The sequence below is a fragment of the Triturus cristatus genome, chromosome 2_1 (genome assembly GCF_964204655.1).
Source record: "Triturus cristatus chromosome 2_1, aTriCri1.1, whole genome shotgun sequence".
In the NCBI taxonomy this organism is placed as follows: domain Eukaryota; kingdom Metazoa; phylum Chordata; class Amphibia; order Caudata; family Salamandridae; genus Triturus; species Triturus cristatus.
In genome coordinates this window covers 820,832,403-820,849,892 of record NC_140581.1, presented here as the reverse complement: position 1 = coordinate 820,849,892, position 17,490 = coordinate 820,832,403, and the positions used below count along the sequence as shown (strand labels likewise).

Below are 17,490 nucleotides of genomic sequence, written 5' to 3'. Positions count from 1 at the left end.
GTATAGGAACAGGGAGTGACAAAAGCTTTTCTGACATCCTAAATGATGCTTGATTGTTAGTGCTGTGGAAGACTGCCAGGGGGGTCCAGAACTGTGGAAATAGGACTTCATATATACTCTTATCAATGTAGGAATTCCATCGTTCTTGCATGGGAGAGGCTAAGCAACTCACATTGTACTTTCGTAAAGTCAATATATTGGAATTGTTCTCTGGAGTCCAAAATAATCTATTATTTATACACTTGCAGCTCTTTTGTGGAATATTTTTATATTTGTACAACTAACCTAACCATTCACAAATCAGAACGAAAAATCGGTGAGGTCATCTGGAAGGAAATCGGCCTCTTTGTCAGTGTATGCACTGCCACGTTTTATCTGCACTTGCATCGGTCTGATGTTCAGGCGCACCAGTTGTCCTCTGTAAAAAAGAAAAGACATTTGTACGTACGAATTGCTCAGGTGTCATTCAAATAAGTCAGCTGTATGTGTGCTATACAGCTGCCTTATCTGCACTGCGGCACAGAGTACCAACACTGGAAGTAGGAGTGAAGGGCATATGTATTCCTCCTACATCAATGACATATCATGATTTTAGATTGCCTGTTTTCCTAGCAGCCTCTGTAGCAAAACATATCTCCTGCTACATAAAATGTATTATGACATTAACATTTAATTGAAAAATGCTCTGGAGGCAGCACAGTATGCACACAATTGATGGACGGAATGCAGAACAAATCAAAACATTCACACCCAGTCAAGAGATCTGGGTTAAATCCATCATTCTTTTGCACACCATGCCACCCCAGTTTAGACCTGGCCATATGCAAATCAGTCTTGACCCTGTGCCTCATGGGAACAGTCCAGCCCGAACTGCCAAGCCAGGTTCTCCCTGGACCAGAAACAAGCATCCTAGGACGGGTTCGGGGTTTCACCCCTCTTCAGCCAGGATAGCTTGATTCCAGTGGCACAGTGAGCCCAGGACCCACGTCTGGGCATACCTGGCGCACTTAGGGCGAGAAAGCAAAAGACACACAAATGATGGACGGAATGCAGAACAAATCAAAACATTCACACCCAGTCAAGAGATCTGGGTCCAAACTGCAAAAACTATTTACCCTGGGCAGAAAAGACCAGTGGCGCAGTTAAGTTCCTCTTATATATAGCTTTTATGGGGTATATTCTGCTGAAGTGCATTTCAGTAGGCGCACACATTTTCTCTGACATTGCCCCATTCACATATTTTGATGGGCCGGCTCTCCAGCTGGCACTCTAAGCACAAGTGGAAGGAGCCAATTAGGGCTTATGAAGCGGAGGGGTATTTGGCTGAATAGACTCTGTAGCCATGGTTGGACAAAATATTGTGCCAAGAATATCATGAAGGTAAGTTTCTATGGGTATGCAAAGTTTTTCTATACTATATGTATATATATATACGAGGCAGAATAAGCAAAGTATATTAAAATCCTCGAAACGCGTGTGCAATACATCGTAATCATGATGTCCGGAGACACGTTAAGAGACAGAGAAGCGGCAGCTTTGGAAATGTTCAGTGATGCAACTGTTACTAAAGTGTTACCACAGCCACACAATGAGGATAGCAACAAAAGTAACAATACTCTGAAGGATAAGTTTAAACAGTTGGAGAAATATATGCGCCAGGAACAAAGCAAATGGTGGGAAACAAAGTCTCTGCAAGGTTACATTGATGTAGGGCGTATACCTCGCGTGTTGAGAATTTTCATAGCTCCAAGCTTCGAAAACCCAAACCCAAAAATGATGCAGGAATGGGCACAGTGCAATTTGGAGTCATCCAGGAATTTAGTTTTGATTTTGATTAAATATGCTGAGATTGATCATGCTACTCTCTTGGAACAAATAGATAAATTAAATGAGGAGATTGGAAATTACGAAAAAACAGAGATAAATCAATTGCAAATTGAAAAGTTACGCAAAGAAATGATGACACGCCTTAAAAAAGAGGAAGATAAAATAAAAGATAGAAAGGCCTACAAATTTACAAGAGATAAAAATGACTATGAATTGGGACAGATTTTTACGGAAATACGACGTAGTAAAGTAAATGCAAAGGACGGCCAAAGAAAAGATACATTAATGGGTGACAAACAAGCAGTTCACACATCCAACTCGGATTTAAGCTCTGCCATTGACAGTGGTTCAGATTCGGAATTAAGGAACAAAACAGCATGTGCCTCTGAACCAGTACCTGAACCGGGTGATGAAATTAATTTTTTATGCATGGACAGACGGCAAACACTACGTCCAATCGGAAATCAAGAAATTACAAACGTAGGCAGAGGCGCAAAGCGCGACTTCGGACCATCAAATCCCAGGAGGCAAGCCAGGGGAAGATGGATACGAAAGTAATAACAGATAACGAAACAAGTCAAACTATCATCAATTTGGCAAATATCAATTTATCTAAAGCGGAAGAACAAATCTTAAGCCTGGGCCTATCATTCTGTCCGGAAAGTAATTTCAACTACTCAAGAACTAGGATGGACATCTACAGATGCATAAGAAAGTTGAAACTTAAGAAACATTTCTTGATACAAGCCAAAGAAAAAGAAAAAACAAGAGAAAGTGACAATGTAGAGAATTCAGTCACGGTGGATGAGGCAAGAACAAGACAGAATACATCCAATCAGGAAGCATCATTACTGGATACTTTGAATATCTTATGGTCTGAAAGTAACACACAAATGGATCATGATGTAACAATGGGGTTTAATGACAATATTAGACCGGTGAGAGCAGTAATCCCATCACCATTCAAAGCCAAATCCACGTTTACACCGATTAGTCAAAGAGATTCTATTGATGTTTTCAATGAACATTTAATTGGTGCTATCAAGAAACTATACCATAAGGTACGAAATGAGAAGACCAAATACAACAAAGAATCAATTGAATACCATGAACTTATGTCAAGACTCAAAAATGACTCCTCCATAGTCATTAGAAACGTGGACAAGGGGGGCAACATTGTCATTTGGAACAAGACAGAGTATTTAATAGAGGCGTTGTCACAACTTAATAATACTGATTGTTACACAAGGGTGAACGGAGTAGACCTAAAAAGAATACATCAACATTACTATACAAAACTATTATCCTGGAACACTAAAGGTTCAATAACCAAAGAAGAATATAATTTCTTAAAAAATTATTATCCTGTTACACCATCAATGCATCAATACACAAGGACAAGAACAAACCACCTGGTAGGCCAATCATATCGGCTCGTGGGAGTTTGCTGGAGCATACCTCACAGTATGTGGATTTTTATTTACAAAGCCACGTGCAAGGTTTGGCCTCATATGTAAGGGACACAAGTGACTTTTTATACAAACTTAAAGATGTGGAATGGCAGGAGAACTATATGATGATGGCATTAGATGTCACATCACTTTATACGAGTATCAAACACAAAGATGGAATAGATGCACTCCGATACTATTTAAGATTTGATACATCTGAATTGACAGATCATAGTAACATGCTAATAGATATGGTCGAATTTTGCTTGATAAATAATGTCTTTATGTTCAACAACTTGCATTTTCAGCAAATAACGGGAGTAGCCATGGGAGCCAGCTTCTCCCCCAGCTACGCTTGCTTACACATGGACTGGTGGGAGGAGCTGGTTCTAGCCAAAGAATTCAAGGAAATCATGAAAAAGAATATTGTTATTTGGCTACGCTTTATTGATGACCTTTTCATTATATGGAAGGGTACTGAACAGGAGGCACAGAACTTTTTAAATTTGATTAATAACAACAATTTGAATTTACAATTTACAGGTATTATTAACAACACATCTGTAAATTTTCTTGATACTAACATATACATTGACAATAGCAAAATCCAAACAAGACTATATCGCAAAAAGACGGCGGGTAATTCAACACTACATAGTTCTAGTGCCCACCCCCGACATCTGATTAATAGCATCCCCTATGGGGAAATGCTCAGACTAAGGAGAATTAACAGTAACGAGAGAGATCTAAAACAAGCACAAGATCAGGCAAAAAATAGATTCCTAGCCAGAGGTTACTCACGTAAAACAATAGAAGGGGCGATAGAAAAATCCATGAACAAGGATCGATTTGATCTAATTAAACCCAAATCGAAGGGACAACAGTCATAATCAGTAAGTTATACCGATGACAACACTAAAAATGAGTTTCGGATTATCATAGACTATAACAAGCAGCATAAAGAATTACGTAATATCATTACGAGTAACTGGCCCCTGATATTAAGCGACCCAATTTTGGGACAGTCTCTACCCAGAAAAGTATCCATTACGTTCAAAACAGCAACATCAATGAGGGATAAACTGGTAACAACAACTCCTGAAGTAATTGAAATTTGCGGTTGGCTTAAATCTCATAATGGATTTTTTAGATGTAAAACATGCAAGGCATGTCAATTGGGTGTAAACAAGATGTCATACACAACACCATTCAGCAAGGAGGAAATTAAAATAAAAAAACTACTTACATGCAAGATGGAATATGTTATATATGTTCTGATATGTCCTTGTGAGCTACTATACATTGGTAGCACTAAGCTACAAGCTCACAAACGGATTTTATAGCATATTAGAGCTATAAACAATCATGACAATACATACCCTGTAGCTAGACATTTCCGGGAGCATCATAACTCCAGAAGTCAAGATTTAGAATTCTTTCTAATAGACTCAGTACCTCCAAGCAGGCGTGGAGGCAACAGAGAAGCAAAGCTGAGAAAATTAGAAACACAATATATTCTGGAGTTGGATACAAAGACCCCAGGTGGTCTAAACATCACGGAAGATTTATACACCTGCATATAAGACACTGTTTACATAACTTGCATGGTTTCTCTTGATATCAGTAATATATTTTAGGAATTTTAAATATATGATCTTTTATGAAGAACTTTAAGAAACAGTGGATATATCTCTTTTATGTGTATATTTATATATATTTATATATATATTTATTTATTTATTTATTTATATATTAAGGCATTTGTTTGCACCACATATTTGAGATGTATGCCCCAAGCAAGAACTCTATCGAACCATTTATGATCAAAATTCCTCACTGTAACTAACATCCATAAGTTGGCATACATACCAATGACTGAAAAGAATTGGAATTATTGAGACAGATAATGGTATCTGTATACAGTAGTAACTTAAATTAGTTACACAAAAACAAATGAGAACAATTGTAACATTTGCTTCAAATGAAGGGAATTTTATTGAACACATTAGTTTTATTAGATATTCAATTTTAGCACTTGTATTTTGCACGGATTCAGCACAATTTGCACACTAAGGAAAACCGGTACCAGCCCATATCAAGCTCACAAGAGCAATATGGAATAACAAAATATTATGAACGAATAATGCTCTGCACCCTATCGCATTTAAGCGAATAACAAAAATTAAATTAAAAACATATATAATGAATTTTAAATCAGTGCGATGCAAATGAAATTTGAAATTTGCACAATGGCAATATGAGTTACAATATAACCAAAGGGTTGCAGAGACATTAGACATAACTTGGGCGGTAATTGGTGGTCAGCATTTGCGGTTCATTTACATATTCAAACATATGAGGAGATAGTTCCGACAATTTGCATTCATGCATGGAATTATTATTGCGCTAAATTTGGTTACCATATGTGTTTTATTTACATATTGAAATGTAAGAGGAAATGGTTCCGAAAATTTGCATTTACGCATGGCATTATTATATGTTTGTAAGGCAAATGTATATATATTTTCACTGTGAATGCCCTTTATATGTCTATAATCACGTGCAATCTATGGACCTATCACTAAGCACAATGTCACTTTAAAAATGCAATAGCTGTAAAAAAACGTTACCATGTGATCAAGACTCGAAGGAGTTGAAACGCGTTATGGCGGCATCAATGAAATAAACACGTAAAATTGGCACCAAGATTGTGGTCCGTGTCCGTGTGTAGCTGACAAGGCTGAGACGCTCCGGATTCGTCCATATATATATATATATATCTTCTAGGTGTGTATATGTGGAGCTAGGAATAGTAAATCTATACTTACCTATATGCACTCGATGCACTCGATATTTTGATCCTAGATATTTTTGACACGCTATGCTGTCAGTGATCCCCAAGCATTGGCTCAACGAAGCCGCTTAGGGGCTGACTGTGGTCATGGGGGGAGAGACTGACAGCAGGAAAAGCCCCTGCACAGCTGAGACAGGGAATCCCTGTTTTGGATATATCGGGTATGGAAGTCTGGAATGGTTTATATAATGATGATGATGATAGCCATTGTTAGAGCGCAGCGAATCACACCCATGTGCTGTACAGCACAAACCATGTACAATGGAAAGAAAGTGCATCACTTTGATAAAAAACTGGGAGCAGAGTATTTGAAAATTGTATTAAAATTTGCTTGACCTCACAATGAAGATGATCTGCTTGACACACTCTAGGGAGAGATTCTCTCTAGAAATGAAGAAGTGGGAAGACTTTCTTGCCTATAAGACTGACCAATTCAACCTACCTGCCAGAGAACACTGGAGAAAGATGTTTTTCCTCTGCTTCTATTCTAGCATCATGCTCCACAACTGGAGAGTCTAGCTTACTATTCCAACAGGCTAATAAGGACAATACAGCATAGCCTGTGTGCCACAGTAAGACTTCTCTTCTGAGGGCAGTGCTGCAGAGGGTCTGGATCCAGATGAAGCTGTTGCCTACCTACAACAATTAATTGGCAGATTTAGAACTGGAGATTTCTTGTGGATTTGATGTCAGAAAATCATGAGAGACCTTGTGCAAACAGCACTACACATTGAGATTGAGCGGAAGACATATCTTTCAAACATGGCAGTTGTGGAAAAGGGGAGTATTCAGGATTGGACTGGTTCACGGAGAGCTTGTGTTTGCACCCATTTTGATACTCCTACACATTTGTTTTGTTTTCCATGAGGGGAGGTGGGTATATAGCATGTTTAGGGTCCTGTGTCCCTTCAGACTTCAAGTCTCCCACCGAGCACCTTGCTGAATTTATCACTTCCCGTAAGCAGCGACTTTGCAGCCATATTTCAGTTCTGAGTTTCCAACTAACGTCTGCTCTCATATTTTTCTGATCTCCGGCTGATTCAAAGTAGCTTTGGGACTAGTAACAGCAGCATGTCATGTCTTGGATGATACACTTGGTCACTCTGATTTACTTTAAACGTTGGCATTGTGAGTTTTACAACATTTATTCTTACTCCTCCTCTAGATTGCCCGTGATAGCTTCTGAGGAGTACTGCTTCTCTGAAGCTCCAGAGGACTCTAGCCTGCAGAAAATTGCGTTGTCTCTCTCTCTTCCCAATGACCTTTTCTCTCCCGAGGCGTTAGGCACATGCCCCTGATTACAACAGGCATTAGCCGTTAGCATGCTGGGGAGAGAGCGGGATTACCTTCCACCACCACAGCTACTCTTGCACTCTGTTGAAGATCCTGACACTCTGAAACTGCATTACAGGCACCTCCTTGCCAATGGAAGAAGTGGACTTGAGTCTGAAGACTCAGTCATGAAGGTCTGAGGCCATCTCTTCAAGGTGACACTGCAGTCAGAACTTCTGGAGAACTTTTGACCTTTTTCAATGAGGACCTAGTGCACCTTGAAAAACCTTCCTAAAATGGAGGCAGAGTCAGTGCCGTCAGCTGTGCCTTCTCTCCCGCTCAGATTATTTTGGCAGCAGGTTCAAGTATATAACATGATCGCTTGTTCAGTGGATTTGACCTAGCTATTACAGTCTTTGGCTGATGTACGCGAAAGGTTTTGGTCGTACCTGGTAGATTTCTCATGGCCCCCGGGCTGTGAAGAAATATTACCATGTGGACAGGATGAAGTATAACACCAGATTATCATAATCAAAATGTGTTTTGACTTGAAATATTATGCCCTAAATCTCTTCTACCATAATATCACCCCTTTGAGTGTGGATTGTCTAGTATTAACTGCAATGGGACAATATTCATCTACACAATATTTAAGGCACAATACTTCTGTCAAGCAATGTTTTGGCTAACAATATTATGACAGGCAACTTTGGTCTGGCTCCCAGTGACGCCTTACTCATACCATACCAGACAAAAGGCCTATATTGGGAAACAAAGTAAGTCCTGACGAATAATCAGCAGGTTAGTGCTGGGCAAAGCCTACACCTCCAGCTCAGTATACACAAGATATCTACACTAGTATCTTACAGGATCATGTTATTTTTACATGCCTATTTACAAGAAAATACATGTAGCAAAATGGTAGGAAGACTCACAATAATATTTACAATAGGGAACATATTAACAGTTTACTGAATTAATTAATTGACCATTATAATGGCTGGTATATGTTTCCTACATGACCTACCACTAATTTATATTAGCTTGCAACCTGCCATTAGGAGAGAAACCATACCTAAACCACCAAGTCAATACAACCTAAGCTTACACAAGGCACAGATCATACCTGGCTGTGTCTGGGTAAGATGCCAAATGTCCTTGGAGATGTTGCTTCCTGGATAGATGAAGCATCTTTGTTCGTTGTACAAGGTAGGAGATTTGTTGTCTTGATTGTCGGTCACTGTAGCTTGAGTAGTCATGGTGGAACTTTTTCTCACCTATAGGATTTAATTTAATTCCTGTCTCATATAAGTTATGGTAAGAATGGCATCAGTGGGCATCACTTATATACACATATGTAACACATGCATAGAAGATAGCAACACTATCATATCCAATGCGCTAATAATACATTCTAAACATAACATATGACTTTGTGTAAAAGATGAGAGGTTGGGGGCCATGCGTTATCGGTGAGAGGTCACACAGGCCTGACACATTAAGAAATCATGATGTGCACCAGATAGGGCTTTCCCCAATCAACATTTCCAACCACCACAAAACTTGCTACATTTGAAAGCAAAATCTTTCAGTGGGACTAACCACCCACTGCTATCCCACCACATGCACTTATGGACTGTTCCCAGATCCAATATGGCTGCACTGAAGACACTGAGCTGGTCAGTAATTGGTATATTTATCGCATGCAATAAAATCCAACTGGAATTTATCGGGTGCAATAATTACCACCCAGTTATGAGTATATTTCCTGTTACTGGGGAATATCATGCAGCATATGTGCTTACTGCATCAAGATCTCCATGTTGTAGTATTTATCTGCAATTTAACCTCAATAGCATCAACATTTACCTAGGGAACGTGATGTGTATTGCAATATGCATAATTCCGATATGTGTGGTAACAGTAGTTATTCACAATATCATAAAAATAGGGCTTCTGTTCCTAGAGAAGAAGAGAAAGAATCTAGACAGGTTGTGTGTGACTAGAGCAAGGGCACGGGGGCAGTCAACAACACTGTCTCATGTTGCCCTCACACATCCCCAAGGAGATGTCATGCTGCATCATAGGGCGGTGCTCCTCGTCGGACTGGCGCTGCAATGCCTGAGGGGCCACTTTAGCGGAGATCTTTTGTTGAAAAACTGTTGTATGATGAGTGCAAGAAAGGTAGTAAGTGGGGTGGTTTAGTGAGTATGAAAAGGTGAATTTAAACTGATAGGTGAGTCACAAACTATCCTTTAATAACTGGATCACCCTGTCAGGAATAGTAGCCTTTTTACAGGTGAATGCTACCAATGTGATTTTAAGGAACCCTGGTAGTCATTGTACCACAGTTGGGTCAAGAAAAGTACCCTGTAGTTGTAAGTGAGAAACCTCCCTGTGGTCTCACTCTGAGTTATAAGTCTACCTGGTTCGCGCTTTTCTAATGGTCATAAGGAGCCGTGGCGCTTCGTCAGGACAGGGAAAGCTATCTACCCCACAACTATATGGTGCCCCTAAAGTGCTACCAACTGTATATGTGGTTCAATGTCCAACCTAACATGAAATTACTAATTGCCTCCTCGGGTAAAATCGGAGATGCCTCGCTCAGTCGTGCTATGAATTCGAAGAGTGCAGTCCCTTTGTCAGCACCTACCCTCGTCCTCCGCGTACCGGGTACTTTCTCTTCTTCTCTAGGGACAGAAGCCCTATGTTTGTGATATTGTGATTTATACCTAAGGGCACGGGCTCTGGACCTTCCAATCCTGCTCCTAGTCCCTCCCTTTTCCTCCTTCGAGGAAGCCATTTGAAACGTAACAGGAGTTATTCGCCATCATTTTATCTGGGGAAGCCGCCATGCTGCTAGAGGTAAGCGACTAAGAGATAATACACACAACCCAGTTCCACTTTCTGGGTCAGTATGTTTCAACCTTATAGGAGCTCGGTCACCACTCACACCAACAGATTTCTCACTCTCCTAAACTTGTGAACAAAATGGACAACCAGTGTTAGATTAGTGATGGTTTACGTAAATGCTGAGATTTTTAGCTCTTGCAGTTACAGTCAGGGCATGTGCTTCAAGCAAAGGGAAGGAATTAACCATCACTTAATTTATGAACTGTAGTAAAATGTGAAGTATGTTTTGGTATGTAATTGTGACATATATGAGAATCACAACCCATGTTTATGTCTCATTGAGAATGAATGCGTTGTCTCCCGTAGGAGTAACGTCCTTTACTCAGCACTCCGTTATTAACAAAATTCAAATAATGATGATCCAAGTGATAATAGATTGTTTCGCAAAATGTTCTTTAGTTCAAGTTATATTCAGTTTCTTTGAAATTCATACTATTTCTCGCATAGTATTACCCATGTTTATTTTCAACGGATTTGAAGTATTTCAACCCGAATTCAAAGTATTTCAGCCCTATGCATTTCGGGCGAACCCTTCTTCAGGGGACTTACATTCTGAAAGCATAAAACATTTTATTCAAATAACAAGATGCAACACAAATTTCACGAAGAGTATCAAAAATAATATACTAGCAACAGTATTGAATGTTTAAACCGGTCCAATGAATTGGGAGCGGAAGAGTACCGAACTGTGAAGATGTTAATTTCATGCATTGAATGGTGACGAACACGTTTGGTTGATATCTATATTGTGTGTGTTTGTACGGGAACTGTTATAAAATCTGTCTGAAAAATGACGTGAGTTTAACTGTGACGGCGTGAAGGGAGGGTGGGACGAAACTCCTATCAAAAAAGTGTTCATGCAGGATAATAGTGAAAAAACGAACTCCGGTGATGTGAACGGACTACCGGGTGAACCGAATCGGGGTTTATTTTGACTGACCTGTCAAAAGGTAAGCATCAAATTCTGTCGATATGTCGTGGAAAACCACGACGTGGAAAATGGTAAACGAAACTGTCTGAAATAAAGATTACAGGTACTATTCAGTAAACAGAGAATGCGAAAATGATTCTGAGAGCTGTATAGACCGTGAAAAGACGGTGGATGTATGAAATCTTACCGCAACGGGAATTCAGTCAGGTGGCGTTGTGGAACCGTTCGTTCGTATTCGGGAAGTGGTTACTTCCTTGTATTTACAGAGTACGATGACTGGATCATCACGTGATGATGAAGAGTGAAACAAGACTGTACCGTCATGGATACGAAGATGCGTGTCTAAAATAATGTTTGAAAAGCGAAAGCGTGTGCTAACTAAAACTATGATTGCCAATGAATTGGCCTTTAAAATACATGAGGATCGACGGTGATGTATAAGTGTTCTGGTTTTTGCACGGAGAGAAAAAAATGTCTATCTGTTTTGGTTCAATAAAGTTTTTAAACTTGGTGTGATGAAAAAAGGGGGAAACTGCAGTGTCTCATGCGTGTGGATGAGGGAGATATCTACAACACGATGGCCAGTGGTAGGTGCACTGAATGTTTGAAAAAACGCTCGTTCTGGTGCACGACTTAAAATGGTTGTTTTTTTTAACTGTGGCGGCAGTCACTTATCCATAAGTGATATGCAAAATGGGGCTTTGTGTTGATAAAACTACTGTGGAGAATAATGTGGGTAGATACAGTGGTTTTGATGTGTGGACAGATGTTCAGTTCCGTGATGTTAAAAGGTTGTCAAGACAACGATAATGAAAAGTAATCAATTGAGCCCATTATTGTTAGATGAAAAATCACTTCCAATGAAGAAACAAATGTGCTTCTGGATATGGTGGCATTCTTTACACCAGGCTTTATATGATTTCCATGCTTTTAAGACTACTTAAAATAACAGTGGTTTTATCGAGGATGTTATAGTCTCTGTCTGTAAGCTTCTCCAGTATAAATGAAATAATGTCCTCATGAATCTGTTCAGTTTGGTCCTCATACAACCATGTCCTTCTCTGCATGTTGATTGAGCAATGCAATCATCTCTTTTCAGGCTTTTGACACGCCAACGTTCCACTCCGTATTGCGTTTGTCTTCAGAGTCAGAAGGTTGTGAATCTGAAATCACTGTGGAGGCACCTGACTATCAAATATTTATTTAAAGTGGCTGCCTCTCGACCATAAGCAAATTATTTATTGGTAAAATGCTTAGGAGCTCGGAATTTTTTATGTTAAACCCTCGTGTGGGTCATTTAGCTTCAGGCAAGGGGATGATATGGGTGGCAAAAAACAGACCTTTTATATCATTAGTCCCTGTGTAAAATCTAGATGTGCTTATTACTTATTGGCTCTATGTTAGCTGTGATGTCACAGTTTAAGGCAGACACTATTACTATTTTCTAATAAAGAGCACCCTATGTGTTACATTTAGCGGATGCATAGTACAATAGTGTAGAGCATATGTAAAGGAGGGTGAGGTCATGATTGGGATGAGCTTGGGCGATATTTGTTTGGAAAGATTCTAGGGATTTGAATGTTCTTCATATGTAAGTGGGTGAGAACATGGAAGACGCAGACAGAAATGCCTTGCTTTATCCTTTTTGTTTGAGAAGAAAGGTAACAATATTTCTGGTGGATACATAATCTTCCTGACGATTCTTCATCTTTTCACTATCCCTCTAGTCAGACAGGCCTGGACACTTTGACCAAGCACTAGTTCTTCTCTACCATGAGGTGGCACCAAGTGTCTTCAGCTGTGACTGCCCGCTGAATGTGACGTAATTAGAGTTTATTAGCATTGGTGACTGGTAGGGAATGGTGGAGGGGGGACACTGGAAGGTGGGGGGAGTTAGGAAAAAAAAGGAAAACGTACCTGCTGGTCGCCGTCACCAGCTGCCACCTCTCCTCCTAATGTAGGTACCAGGAAGCCCCCGGGCTCCAGACTCCCCTGACCAATCACAATGCTGCCTTACAGCAGCATTGTGATTGGTCTGAGTGCCATGGTTCGACATTCAGAGAGGGACTGAGAGCCTGTGCATGTTCCCCACCAGGTTGTGCAATACAGATGGGGGAGAACATGCAAAGTGCGCATGGCGGTTTGGCCAGCCTGAGACTGCCGGCCAAACCGTCATGCGCGCGTAAGTTGCAGTAGCCCCTCCTACTCCTTTGACATCATGGGAGCCCAGCCCCACCCGCCCTCACTTGACCTGGCTGCAACTGCAATACTAAATAAAATGATAATAACTTTCAGTAATTTTCATTTAATTTTTTCTTTGCAACAGCTTTAAAGTAGTGGGGTGATGCTCCTCCGCCTTAGAGGAGGGCCCACCGCTTTTTATTAGGCACCAACCGATGCACAGCACTGTCATCAATTCCTTGTACTTTTTCTGTACTCCATTGAGACATACGGAGAGGAAGTGTGATAACATCAGCGAGAGTTACAGCACATAACATTTTATCCTACCTTGGGTTCTTAGTATTAGACACGCCATCAACTCATCGAAAAGCAGGTAGACAGTGAGGAATATGTGGGAAGAAAATGTATCCACCAGAAATATTGTTATAAAAGGTAAGGACCTCTTTCTTCTGATGGGTATATCTTCCCGTAGATTTCTCAACCTAGAAATGAGTCTCTAAGCAATACGCCAAGGGATGTGGTATTGAGCAATGCTTATTAACAGGGAAGTCAAGCAATACAGTTCTTCTAAAGTACCCAATCAAACAAGTTTAGACTGTGAGACAATAGTGTTTGGCAAAATTATGCATGGATGAACACATGGACACCCGCCAGATGTCAGTGCCTGGACTGCCTCCTGCAAGAGCCTTAACAGAAAGCATGGCCCAGGAAGAATTGGCACAAATGCCTTCCAGAGGGGAGGGGGTGATATTTGACTAAGACATAATAGATTTTGATACAAACAATGATGCAATAAGAAATGGTATGTTTGGTCACCACTTTATCATTTTTAGTCCTGTGAAGCACACAAAGAGCTAATCCTTTACTTTGACCTTTTGAGTAAGATTGGTGTTCCAACCCTACTACGATCCAGTCTCTGCAGCCACTCATTCTTTTTAATGGGACGAGGAGTGGGGAAAGAATAGAAGGACAATGGACTGGTCCATGTAAAAGGCAGATACCCCCCCTATGAAACATGGGAGAACTAAGAGGGCCTGAAGTTTGCCAACTGTGTGCCCTGATGCTTTGACCAAAAACAGTACAATTTTCAGAGTGAAAAGCTTAACCGTTCAACTGTGCATTGGCTCCACTGGGGGTGCCATGAGCAAAGATTCAAAAGAATTTAGACAAGAAACAAAGATGACTGGCAAGAAGGACACAAGAAAATAGGAACTGCAGCTAAACAGTCTTTAACTGTCATTACTGCAAGTCACTGCTGTGCAAGAACCAGAACGATTCACAGAATATCAGAAAGGATTTGTTGAAAAGGATTCAGGACACCCAACTTGCCCTAGTGGCTAAATTTGTTTCAGTGACCCACCTAAATGGATTTCATATTGAGTTTCCTGGCAGCCAAGATGTTGTCTTCAACTTCAACCAGAAGGCCAAAGAAATCCAGCTGGCACCATGCAATCTCAAAGTGTCCTGTCCCAACTTTGGGAATTGCAGTGCGTTCCTGTAGAGAAGCTGTCCTGATGCAGACCAAAGGCTTCGTGCCATCATTTCACTGAGATAGGCACCACAGTCTAGTGAGGAGACATCTGTTTCCACGATATTGTGAGTAAGCGTTGGGCTGAAAGGTAGCCCAGGGAAAGATTGGAGGGTCAGTTCATCAGCGCAGATCCAGATAACCTGTCGGGTAGATATGCACATGAGCAGATAGTCTCCCTTGATGTTGAATATACAATTTTCCGGGTCACAACTAGAGGGCCTGCCCTTGGAGAGTGGCATCAACAAGATACACAAGGCCATGAGATCAAGCAGACATAAGATGTCAAGATATGAGATCCATAGCTGAGTCATAAACATCTAAATCATCTCTCAAATATCTGTGATCCTCTGAGGAGGAGCAAAGCTTTTCGTGCAGGTTGTGTCCAGCACTGCATATATGACGGTTACCTTCTCAGAGGTGTTCTTCAACCAGTGCCAGGTACTCCGCCTTCACCAATCAGTCTTTCAAGAATGGAAATACATGGACTGCAAGCCAACACAGTGAAGTTGCCACAATTACAAGCACTTTTTTGAAGACAAGTGGCATGGTCATCACTCTGAATCGTAGGAGTAGGAATGAGTACTGGTGAGATCCCACCATGAGCTCAAGTAATGTCTCTGAGTGGGAGTATTGGCAGATGGGAGTAAACACCCGGGAAGTCCAGGAATGTTAACCAATTCTCCGCACTGAAAGCCAAAGAATGTTGTTCAGGGACTATATTTTCAACTTGTCCTGCTGAATGAACATGTTCAAGAAGCAAAGGTTCTTCTTGGGAACCAGGAAGTACAGGGAGTAAAGTCATATGCCACTTTTTACCAGAGGCTCCACCATATTGCTCCCTTTGTTCAATAGAATGAGGCATGTGCGAGGGAGTACATCCTGGTCAAGGGGGACCGGTCCAGAAGAGGGCACTGAAATAGTAGGGTGCAGCCCTTTTGTAGTAGATGAATGACCCAGCAGTCTGCCCATATTGTCTTCCAGTTGTTGCCCCATCAGAAGATGGTCTATTAAAGAGGGAATCAGAGAGGTTTTGAGGCAGCAGAGGTGGCAAAGAAGGGGACTGGGTAAGTTGCTTGTGATGTTGCCTTCTTGATCCACTCCTGTTCCAAAATGAGTGGCCCTTATGTTGGGGTATCTGGGTTAGCTGAGAAAGTTGTTTCTGCCGGAACCATAGTGCCTGGGAATAGCCTAAGAATTTCCTGTACAGTTGATGAAGGTGTCTTGTTGGGAGGCTAGGTCTAGTGAGTGATCTGTTGCAGGGATCCAACCATTGTTGATAAGATCAGAAAATAGATAATTCGTGAGGTCTGGAAGGATGATTGTACTTTTTGCCATTTCCCCATGCAAGGACACTGTGGACCAGAAGACAAGAGGCACTCACCTCTCAGAATATGAGTCTGCCAAAGGAAAACACTTGAGGGTCAATAGTTGTAGGCTTTTTAACTATATCTTCAGGTGCTGTGGGAAAGGCATATGGGTGCCGTTTGGACACTGGACTTTCTTCTGAAGGGTGTTATGACAGAAATGGTGTCACCCCGGATAGGCCCAAGTCATCTTGTTATTTGTCTGTAGACTACTATGCCCAAAAAGGGCTTCTCTCATGCAGCAAGGATGGGTTCGAAAGGAACCTGGCTGAAGGGGAATAATAGCTCCAAAACTGAAGAAGATGCCTGCAAAATTTCTGTCACAGTATTAAATTTTGCCTCTGCAGAGGGCAGAACTAATCCTAAAGCTTCAGCTGCCTTTTGTACCACTGTAGTGAATGGAGAGACTTTTTTAAAAAGGAGTTACAGAAGGGTAAGGAATCCCCCCTTCTGTTGAAGTATTCAGGCCACTTTCATTTTGTAAATCAAGATATAAGCCAGCATCAGTATTATGGCAGGGAAGGAAGTTATCACCCTCTGAGTCATCATACTTTGTTTGGCCATCTTCCTTATGAGGCATGGCAAGGCCTTTGTGTCAGACCCAAATAGTTCTTCCATCTGAGCAAATCTTTGGGCCCTTGGAAGAGTCTCATTCTAGGGAGCATATCCTGCTTTGATCTTCTCTTTTGCCACTCAAAATCAGTTTTGTCCTTAGGGAGTGGCCCATAGGTTACAGGAATCATCTTAAACAAATCCAACATCGAGCGCTAGAAGACCTCGACCTGTGCAGTGTTGGCTGATGGAGCCAGAAACTTTGGTTAAATCTTTTTGAATAAAGGGATTTTCTCTGATGATGAGGAAGAGTCTGGCATCAGAGAACTGTGTTGAGACTTGGAATGGTCCTGGTAGCAAAATGTTTCCATGAAAACGAGGTGTCCTCCTTTCTAGCCTAATATTTGTGTTTTAAAGAAAGATCTGTTGGGAGTTTTGGGGAGATCATACCCTGACAGGAAACTAGCCTGAAGATGAAGGGGAAAAGTTCTGTGTATCCATGTGGGCCTTGATCACAAACAACTTTACCTCCTGTTCACTGATGGATTTAAATTGCATCAATGAAGAGCAGTTGCAGGCTGCAGCTTTATGTTCCAAGCCCAGACACGACAAGC

General features: G+C 41.0%; 1 long non-coding RNA gene across 2 annotated transcripts in view; it reads right to left on the bottom strand.

Annotated features, from left to right (window-relative positions):
• LOC146865920 (uncharacterized) overlaps positions 1 to 11,506 on the bottom strand; it is a 168,549-nt gene extending 157,043 nt beyond the window's left edge. Inside the window, exons 1-3 of one of the 2 annotated variants that reach the window (XR_014976726.1) lie at positions 11,436 to 11,506; positions 11,258 to 11,333; positions 8,531 to 8,681 (exon numbers count right to left, since the gene is read on the bottom strand). This is a non-coding gene — a long non-coding RNA (uncharacterized LOC146865920). The remainder of the gene's footprint in view (positions 1 to 8,530; positions 8,682 to 11,257; positions 11,334 to 11,435) is intronic. The other variant, XR_014976725.1, reaches the window with a different exon arrangement.
• Positions 11,507 to 17,490: the final 5,984 nt, after the last annotated feature.